Source organism: Spea bombifrons, chromosome 11, assembly GCF_027358695.1.
Source record: "Spea bombifrons isolate aSpeBom1 chromosome 11, aSpeBom1.2.pri, whole genome shotgun sequence".
Lineage (NCBI taxonomy): Eukaryota > Metazoa > Chordata > Amphibia > Anura > Pelobatidae > Spea > Spea bombifrons.
In genome coordinates this window covers 38,202,753-38,211,321 of record NC_071097.1, presented here as the reverse complement: position 1 = coordinate 38,211,321, position 8,569 = coordinate 38,202,753, and positions in this window count along the sequence as shown.

The window sequence follows — 8,569 nt, the reverse complement described above, 5'->3', positions numbered from 1 at the left end:
TCTCCCCTCTGGCACTCAAAGGGTGTAGCTCTGAAGGGGATGCTGTAAAATGGGCAAATGTCAGAAAACATGAAAACCTATAATGGTTTCTGTTTGCACACAAAATGCCAGACATGTCGCACTAATGTGTGAAGCTGAGAGGCCCCAGTAAAATATAACGGGCACTCTGGGGCACCCGTGCGCCATGCTGCGCAGACACGAAATCCTGCGTGAGCCTGGTCTGCCCTCTAGTGGTCGACACATAAAATGTCAATATGTTCCCTTTTTTCAGACACACTAAGTTTATGGGGGAACCAGGGGGGCCTGGCAAAGGGGGCATTTAAACATGGGTGAGCCTAGGGTTAAACTCTTTACTTGAATTTTGGACCCAGGTAAATAAAAGGACTTTTTTTTCTGAGAAACAAACCTTATTATTAGAATTAGTAAGGATTTAATCATCTCTTTAACCCATGTGGTTCCCTTATAAATTATAAATTCCATGATAAATTATAATAAATCCCATTACAAATTATTATAAATTTCATTATAAATTACAATATACATTGTATGATAAATTATAATAAATTCTCGTATAAATTATAATAAATTCTATTATACATTTTTATAAATTTCATGATAAATGAAAATACATTTCATTACAAATTATAATAAATTTCTTTTAATTATAGAAAATTTCATGATAAATTATTATAAATTCCATTATAAATCATTATAAATTCCAGATTTTCAGATGCTCGAAAGACAAGATTTTGTTATTTATGTGTATAGAACCTGGCTAAGAGTATTGGATAAAAACATAGAAAGGAATGTACTCAAACTGTAGCTTTATTCTAACCAAAACTATTGTACTTATTCTGCCCCCGAAAACTTTCATTATATTTTTAAATGGTGTTTTGAAGATACGTTTATTAAAACATTTAGAAAGAGTGAGAGTGGAGCGGTCGCATGCCCTCGCACACTCACAGAACAACTCACGGATTCACTGAAATAAATGTTGTTTGCAGGTTCATGAGAGCGTTTGTGACTTTTATGTACATTTTATGTGTTGCAATGAATGCATTTCAGATCTACGACAACTCGCTTTCTCACCTGAAACTCCAAAATGTACCTTTTAATAGTAAAATAGATAGACTAATTCAATAAAAAACTAAAACTTAAAAAAAATGCATTATAATAGCCCATTGGACAAACAATGCTCATACTGCGTGTGCCCCCGCCTCTCTTCCTGTGCCCCATGGGATAAGGGTTAAAAGTAATAAAAACACCCCTGGGGAAACACAGATGCCATTTATCCTTCAAACCCCAATCCAATGCCTCCTTTTTGTACTCCGTCCCTGTTAAGTTGTTAAAAATAAATAAAAAAGCCTTACTTAAAAAAGCCATCCCCTACGCCTAAATCCCGAAATGGGGGAGCGAAGTTAGGGTTAGGAAGAAGTGAGAAGGGGCGGGGGGGAAGGCAGTGAGAAGGGGCAGGGGGGCAGTGAGAAGGGGCAGAGGGGGGAAGGCAGTGAGAAGGGGCAGAGGTGGTAGATAGTGAGAAGGGGCAGAGGGGGGAGATTTTTTTCTTTTCTTTGGGATGGGGGGGGCGCCAGAGGAGTAGTCCGCACAGGGCGCCAGAACACTTAAGGCCGGCTCTGCCTATACAGATTACACTTTGTAGGTATTTTCTCTAGTGACTGCTGGCGCCCCCTTCTGCCGCCCCCTCCTGGCGCTGGCGCCCCCTCCTGGCGCTGCCTGACTCACCCAGCGCTAAGACTGGCCTTGGGCCAAATGGTTCCTCTCTGCCATCAAAAGCTGGAATTCACTTTGACTCTGAACTCAACACAACTGACAGCCTTTACGGGGTCGAGGGGACACATCTCCAAACCGGGGAGCCTCCGAAATATTATCCAACCCCCTGTCAGACTAAGGACATCCAACGTAAAGCGTGTGTCTTTTTTGCACTTTATTAACATGGATACATTTTTGCACCAATAAAGTCATATTTAGTATTTATTGTTCTATGTTCTTTAGAATGATCCGTTTTGTGTTTCACGCCGGATTTCCAGTAAATGTTGATACGAAATGCTAAGAATATTAACATTAATAGTTAAACACGTAGCGGGGATATTTATTTGCTGATGGATGATGCAGACGCTCTAATGCTTTTTTGTTAAATGTTATTAAATGAGAGTGTTCAAAATCACGGTGCATAAATAATTAAAGGGGAAGGATTTTAGGCTTTTCTCCATCGATAATGGAAAGGGCTCGAGAAACTGAGCTTCTGACACATTTCTGGAAAAATGAACGGGAAATCTCATTAAAGTGCAGCGTTTGCATAATGACTTTCACACTGATGGGGTTTGGATAAAAGTGACCCGCAAATGGATCACAGATGAGGAAAGAAATGTTCTGGGAGATGTGGGTCACGGTAAAAACCATTTGTGAATGCGAAGCGGGGTGAACGATGGACACTTTCGCTATGTAACTATGTAACTCCTCATGAAATCATTTTTTTTGTAATTAATTTTTATTGGGCACTTTGAACGATTCACATCATGTATGATAATTGCCAAGAATGGAGAGTTTCCATTAATATTGGTTAAGGGAGAGAGGACACGGTCTGCGGGTTATCTGCGGGGACATGAGGACACATCGCTCGCATATCTTACCTATATTTTTATATATTTAGAGCTAACAGATGTGCTCAGCGCTTTACAGTATAATAAGCTCATTATGACCACTGACATCAAACCTACGGCCCATGGGCCAGATGTGGAATTTTATCATTTTTGATGACTTTTTCTGGGAAATTGCACAGGTTTTCCTACATGACATCGTTTACTAAACAGCGTCTGCTCAGCAGCCTATGGGTTCTAAAGCTAACGGCCCATATCAAGATATCCCTAGTCCCCACTCAAACCTGGCTTTCACACTCACACTGTACACTAACACACACTCACTCTAACACCCACCAGTACACTAACAGCATGTGTTCACACACTCAATCTAACACCATGCGCTCACACACTCACTCTAATACTATACTCTCACACACTTACTCTGACACCATGCGCTCACACACTTACTGTAACATCATGCCCCCACACACTTACTGTAACACCATGCGCTCACACACTTACCCTGACACCATGCGCTCACACACTTTAACACCATGCCCCCACACACTTACTGTAACACCATGCGCTCACACACTTACCCTGACACCATGCGCTCACACACTTTAACACCATGCCCCCACACACTTACTGTAACACCATGCGCTCACACACTTACCCTGACACCATGCGCTCACACACTTACTCTAACATCATGATCTCACACACTTACTGTAACACCATGTGCTCACACGCTCACTCTAATACTATACTCTCACATACTTACTCTAACACTATGCGCTCACACACTTACTCTAACACCATGCGCTCACACACTTACTCTAACACCATGTGCTCACACGCTCACTCTAATACTATACTCTCACACACTTACTCTGACACCATGCGCTCACACACTTACTGTAACATCATGCCCCCACACACTTACTGTAACACCATGCGCTCACACACTTACCCTGACACCATGCGCTCACACACTTACTGTAACATCATGCCCCCACACACTTACTGTAACACCATGCGCTCACACACTTACCCTGACACCATGCGCTCACACACTTACTCTAACATCATGATCTCACACACTTACTGTAACACCATGTGCTCACACGCTCACTCTAATACTATACTCTCACATACTTACTCTAACACTATGCGCTCACACACTTACTCTAACACCATGCGCTCACACACTTACTCTAACACCATGTGCTCACACGCTCACTCTAATACTATACTCTCACACACTTACTCTGACACCATGCGCTCACACACTTACTGTAACATCATGCCCCCACACACTTACTGTAACACCATGCGCTCACACACTTACCCTGACACCATGCGCTCACACACTTACTCTAACATCATGATCTCACACACTTACTGTAACACCATGTGCTCACACGCTCACTCTAATACTATACTCTCACATACTTACTCTAACACTATGCGCTCACACACTTACTCTAACACCATGCGCTCACACACTTACTCTAACACCATGTGCTCACACGCTCACTCTAATACTATACTCTCACACACTTACTCTGACACCATGCGCTCACACACTTACTGTAACATCATGCCCCCACACACTTACTGTAACACCATGCGCTCACACACTTACCCTGACACCATGCGCTCACACACTTTAACACCATGCCCCCACACACTTACTGTAACACCATGTGCTCACACACTTACCCTGACACCATGCGCTCACACACTTACTGTAACATCATGCCCCCACACACTTACTGTAACACCATGCGCTCACACACTTACCCTGACACCATGCGTTCACACACTTACTCTAACATCATGATCTCACACACTTACTGTAACACCATGTGCTCACACGCTCACTCTAATACTATACTCTCACACACTTACTCTGACACCATGCGCTCACACACTTACTGTAACATCATGCCCCCACACACTTACTGTAACACCATGCGCTCACACACTTACCCTGACACCATGCGCTCACACACTTTAACACCATGCCCCCACACACTTACTGTAACACCATGCGCTCACACACTTACCCTGACACCATGCGCTCACACACTTACTGTAACATCATGCCCCCACACACTTACTGTAACACCATGCGCTCACACACTTACCCTGACACCATGCGCTCACACACTTACTCTAACATCATGATCTCACACACTTACTGTAACACCATGTGCTCACACGCTCACTCTAATACTATACTCTCACATACTTACTCTAACACTATGCGCTCACACACTTACTCTAACACCATGCGCTCACACACTTACTCTAACACCATGTGCTCACACGCTCACTCTAATACTATACTCTCACACACTTACTCTGACACCATGCGCTCACACACTTACTGTAACATCATGCCCCCACACACTTACTGTAACACCATGCGCTCACACACTTACCCTGACACCATGCGCTCACACACTTTAACACCATGCCCCCACACACTTACTGTAACACCATGCGCTCACACACTTACCCTGACACCATGCGCTCACACACTTTAACACCATGCCCCCACACACTTACTGTAACACCATGCGCTCACACACTTACCCTGACACCATGCGCTCACACACTTACTGTAACATCATGCCCCCACACACTTACTGTAACACCATGCGCTCACACACTTACCCTGACACCATGCGCTCACACACTTACTCTAACATCATGATCTCACACACTTACTGTAACACCATGTGCTCACACGCTCACTCTAATACTATACTCTCACATACTTACTCTAACACTATGCGCTCACACACTTACTCTAACACCATGCGCTCACACACTTACTCTAACACCATGTGCTCACACGCTCACTCTAATACTATACTCTCACACACTTACTCTGACACCATGCGCTCACACACTTACTGTAACATCATGCCCCCACACACTTACTGTAACACCATGCGCTCACACACTTACCCTGACACCATGCGCTCACACACTTACTGTAACATCATGCCCCCACACACTTACTGTAACACCATGCGCTCACACACTTACCCTGACACCATGCGCTCACACACTTACTCTAACATCATGATCTCACACACTTACTGTAACACCATGTGCTCACACGCTCACTCTAATACTATACTCTCACATACTTACTCTAACACTATGCGCTCACACACTTACTCTAACACCATGCGCTCACACACTTACTCTAACACCATGTGCTCACACGCTCACTCTAATACTATACTCTCACACACTTACTCTGACACCATGCGCTCACACACTTACTGTAACATCATGCCCCCACACACTTACTGTAACACCATGCGCTCACACACTTACCCTGACACCATGCGCTCACACACTTACTCTAACATCATGATCTCACACACTTACTGTAACACCATGTGCTCACACGCTCACTCTAATACTATACTCTCACATACTTACTCTAACACTATGCGCTCACACACTTACTCTAACACCATGCGCTCACACACTTACTCTAACACCATGTGCTCACACGCTCACTCTAATACTATACTCTCACACACTTACTCTGACACCATGCGCTCACACACTTACTGTAACATCATGCCCCCACACACTTACTGTAACACCATGCGCTCACACACTTACCCTGACACCATGCGCTCACACACTTTAACACCATGCCCCCACACACTTACTGTAACACCATGTGCTCACACACTTACCCTGACACCATGCGCTCACACACTTACTGTAACATCATGCCCCCACACACTTACTGTAACACCATGCGCTCACACACTTACCCTGACACCATGCGTTCACACACTTACTCTAACATCATGATCTCACACACTTACTGTAACACCATGTGCTCACACGCTCACTCTAATACTATACTCTCACACACTTACTCTGACACCATGCGCTCACACACTTACTGTAACATCATGCCCCCACACACTTACTGTAACACCATGCGCTCACACACTTACCCTGACACCATGCGCTCACACACTTTAACACCATGCCCCCACACACTTACTGTAACACCATGCGCTCACACACTTACCCTGACACCATGCGCTCACACACTTACTGTAACATCATGCCCCCACACACTTACTGTAACACCATGCGCTCACACACTTACCCTGACACCATGCGCTCACACACTTACTCTAACATCATGATCTCACACACTTACTGTAACACCATGTGCTCACACGCTCACTCTAATACTATACTCTCACATACTTACTCTAACACTATGCGCTCACACACTTTGACACCATGCCCCCACACACTTACTCTAACACCATGCGCTCACACACTTACTCTAACACCATGTGCTCACACGCTCACTCTAATACTATACTCTCACACACTTACTCTGACACCATGCGCTCACACACTTACTGTAACATCATGCCCCCACACACTTACTGTAACACCATGCGCTCACACACTTACCCTGACACCATGCGCTCACACACTTTAACACCATGCCCCCACACACTTACTGTAACACCATGCGCTCACACACTTACCCTGACACCATGCGCTCACACACTTACTGTAACATCATGCCCCCACACACTTACTGTAACACCATGCGCTCACACACTTACCCTGACACCATGCGTTCACACACTTACTCTAACATCATGATCTCACACACTTACTGTAACACCATGTGCTCACACGCTCACTCTAATACTATACTCTCACATACTTACTCTAACACTATGCGCTCACACACTTTGACACCATGCCCCCACACACTTACTCTAACACCATGCGCTCACACACTTACTCTAACATCATGCTCTCACACAAGAAACCAAGGACAAACTCATAAACTGAGTCAGAGCAGGAGGGGTAAGACCTAGGAGTCAAAGCTAAGCCACGGTCTGAAGAAGATCCAGAGAACTGGATGCAAACACTTGACACAGCAGGAGGCAGCGGAAGACGAGCCACAGCCAGATGCATCCCGACTTCCGTCAAGTCAAGCCCTGGATATTAAGAGGAAGGGCTGCATGACTGGGCCTAGTCTAACAGAAAGCTTGTTGCCAGTCCTTAGGGGGTCAGATAAAGGACACCCTATGGGGTTCCCCGGCTGGTTGGGTGGGGTTTTTTGGCTGTCTATTTAGGTGACCCCTTTTTCCCGCCGCTGGTCAGATACTTTGACCAGCGCTTAAAGCAGTGAATCCCCGCCCTCCCTCCCTCCCCTTTTTTACTTGTCTCCTTCTTAATTTTATTTTAGCTATGGCGGATGTTTTGAGATAGGTATGCTGTGTTTTATTGGTTGTTATTCCATTCAGTTATGTGTATTTCAGTTTCTCCACGGGTTCAGTCCCTGGGGGAACTTTACAGGGTAGGGTGTTCCGACCCAGCGGTCTCCGCATGGTATTTGGCGGGATATCCCTACAAAATGTTATCTGGTTTTAAAATGTGATGTATGCATAACCTATCTCATATCTTCTTTTATTTCTTCATTTGTCACAGTAATAAAGCGCTGTGGCCTTACACTTTTCCAACGACCTCATGTCTCACGTGTTTTATTTTATGTATTCAGCTGTATGTTATAGATAGTGCCCGAGTCAAGTGATTCCTTTTTTTATTTCACTTTCTGAAAGATGCCAAAAAATGTTAACTATCACTATATTATTATTGGTATTATTGGTAGGAACTTAACAGACAGATACAAAATAGAAACATACACACATATACACCTACACACACACTCACTCCTATATCACACAACATACACCTACACACACACTCACTCCTACATCACACAATAACACACACATATACACCTACACACACACACTGACTCCTATATCACACAATAACACACACATATACACCTACACACACACTGACTCCTATATCACACAATAACACACACATATACACCTACACACACACTGACTCCTATATCACACAACATACAC